At 37.8% G+C, this 2,890-nt stretch overlaps 2 non-coding genes across 2 annotated transcripts; one reads left to right on the plus strand and one right to left on the minus strand.

Moving 5' to 3' along the window:
* TRNAR-CCG (transfer RNA arginine (anticodon CCG)) lies at positions 1-73 on the plus strand. The gene has a single exon. It is a non-coding gene; the product is annotated as a tRNA-Arg (tRNA).
* Positions 74-2,436: 2,363 nt separating this feature from the next.
* On the minus strand, positions 2,437-2,541 carry LOC132432975 (U6 spliceosomal RNA). The gene has a single exon (XR_009521029.1). It is a non-coding gene; the product is annotated as a U6 spliceosomal RNA (small nuclear RNA).
* Positions 2,542-2,890: the final 349 nt, after the last annotated feature.

Below are 2,890 nucleotides of genomic sequence, written 5' to 3' on the forward strand. Positions count from 1 at the left end.
GGCCGCGTGGCCTAATGGATAAGGCGTCTGATTCCGGATCAGAAGATTGAGGGTTCGAGTCCCTTCGTGGTCGTCGTTTTTTTCCCCTTTTTTCCCTTTGCTGGTCTCATTCACTGCCGGGTTGGATAAAGCTTGGAAGATATTTAAAATCTGATTTGCTTCCTTTCCCTTCTTGTTGCTGATGTGAGTTCAATAAATAAACTCTTATATAACATTTAGATATTGGAGGCCTGGTGTGTGACGAGTACTTTACAAATGAACAAGGAGGAAATACCACGTGCCCTCAAGGAGCTTACTTTCTACCGGACCCAACAAATGAAATCAAATAAACAGAAACAAAATAACTAAAATTTGTTTCACGTCCTATCAAAGAAATAAGCAACGGGCTGAGATCAAAAATAAGGGATGGGGGCTCCTTTAAACAGAGTTTTATTATTCCTGCCATAAGGAATAATAGTGCTAACTCGCTGAGAATATGAAGGCACTTGGTCTTGTCAAAGTTAAAATACCAAACTTTTTCGTGGTGGGGTGGAGGGAAGGGGTCACTAAAAAAAATCAATTAAATGGGGTAATGGTGAGTTAAATTTCTGGAAACAAGGTGTCTGCTAGGATTCTTTACTACTGTGGCTCTGAATGGTTTGAAATAGGTGTTCTCCAGATTTTCATTAGCTACCTTAAATATAACGGCCTCTACCTCCCAAATAGCAAGCTCAGAGAGAAGCCTAAAGGCAAAAGCCACCAAAGGCTTTTATTCCAATTGAACTGTACTCTGGAGCAACTTCTATGTAGCCATGATAGGTTTAGTTTTAGCAAGAGTGCAAATGCCATAAATGGATCTGAACAGCAGGGAGGTTCCTCAAATAATTTAAAAATAGAACTATGGTATGATCCGGCAAGCAACTCCACTTCTGGGTATTATATCCAAAAGAATTGAAAGCAGAGTCTCAAAGAGATATTTGCACCCATGTTCATAGCAGCATTATTCGCAATAGCCAAGAGGGGAAATTAAACCCAAACAGCCTTAGAAAGATAAATGGATAAACAAAATATGGTATATACCATGGAATATTATTGTCTTAAAAGGGAAGGAAATTCTGTCACATGCTACTACATGGATAGACCTTGGAGACATTATGCTAAGTGAAATCAACCAGTCACAAAAAGACAAATACTGTATGATTCCACTTATACAAATGTAGATGAAAAATTAATCAAGTCCATCTAAAGAAGAAAAAGAGAATTTTATTCAGGCCAACATAAGGATTATAACCCGGGAGATAGTCTTTCAGAAAATTCTGAGGACTGTTCTGCTTGTTAGAGGTCAGTGATACAGTTATATACATTTTCAAGACAAAGGATCATTCATCAAAATGACACGGTGACAAGTTACATGAAGTTCACCAAAGATACATAGTCCAGATCTACATGGCTTAGTTGCTCCATGGCATGTGGGATCTTCTCAGACCAGGGCTCAAACCTGTGTCCCCTGCATTGGCAGGTGAATTCTTAACCACTGCACCACCAGAGAAGTACAGGCATGCTATTTTAAGTGGTGAAATATAGTCTCTTTCTCACCTCATGTTCCATGAAAGGGAGATTTCTGTAATAAAAATGGATGAAATGGGGTTAAAATAGGAATTTTCAATGTGTCATTTCAATAAAGTGCTACCGTTCTACAACAAATTTATAAGAAACTGAATGATACTAGAGCTGATGAGTTAACTGAATACTAAATTTCAAAGAGAAATCAGATTTGGCGACTTGTACTATTGCTTTCCTAGGAACACTCTGATGGTGTACCACACTCATCTCATTTACAGTCAGACCTCCATATCTGCAGGTTCTGCAACCATGGATTAAACCAACTCCATATCAAAAATATTCTGAAAAAAATTCCAGAAAGTTCCAAACAGCAAAACTTGAATTTGCCATGCACCAGCAACTATTTACATAGCATTTACTCTCTGTTAGGTATTATGAGTAATCTAGAGATGATTTAAAGTATGTAAGAGAATGTGTATAGGTTATAAGCAAATAACTATGCCATTTTATATACAGAACTTGAGTGTCCATCGATTTGGGTATCCACTGGGGTCCTGGAACCAATCCTCCATGGATAGCAGGGGACAACTGTATATCTACTCATCAGTGGAGATATTGGGCCTGTGTTGTAGTGGTTATAGTTTGGTCCCCACTGAACCTAATTTCTATGCTGGGTATTCCACATTTTTTTAAAGTATCATTTTAAATTTGAGTTGGAGCTATCCACAATTTAGTTGAATTTTAACTTCACCTTTTAAATCTTAGACATGCTTTACACTGGTTAGTACTGGTTAGGTGCATCATATGAACTCAGTGGCTAGGATGAAATGTATCATTCTGAGGATAGCTTAGTCAAACTCCCATTTACTGATATTTTCACTTTTAATTTCTTTTAAAATTATGCAACGCTTCACAAATTTGCGTGTCATCCTTGAGCAAGGGCCACGCTAATCTCTGTATCATTTTCAACTTTAGTATATGTGCTGTTGAAGCGAGCATGATTCTGCATTATTTACTCACACTTTAAAAGCCAAACAAGTCAGGTACTCATTCCCTATTACCCTCCAATCAATTTTTAGCTAGTACACAATCATGTGTTTTATAAACCTTTCTGGATATAATGAGCATCTTTTCCTGAGACAGAAAGCAGGGAATCATGAATATTACAAAACACTATTTTTACAAGGGAAGTCTCAGAGTGAATGAACACTTCCAATATTTCACCTACCTTCTGAGTTTCAAAGTTTTCAAATATCTGTGGGCTCAAATGAAATATGCTTCATTCTTGCCTAAGAGTCAGGCTGGACCTTGGAACTGGTCACTGGGTGAGACTCTTTCCTGAAGGAGT

Source organism: Delphinus delphis, chromosome 10, assembly GCF_949987515.2.
Source record: "Delphinus delphis chromosome 10, mDelDel1.2, whole genome shotgun sequence".
NCBI classification, from domain to species: domain Eukaryota; kingdom Metazoa; phylum Chordata; class Mammalia; order Artiodactyla; family Delphinidae; genus Delphinus; species Delphinus delphis.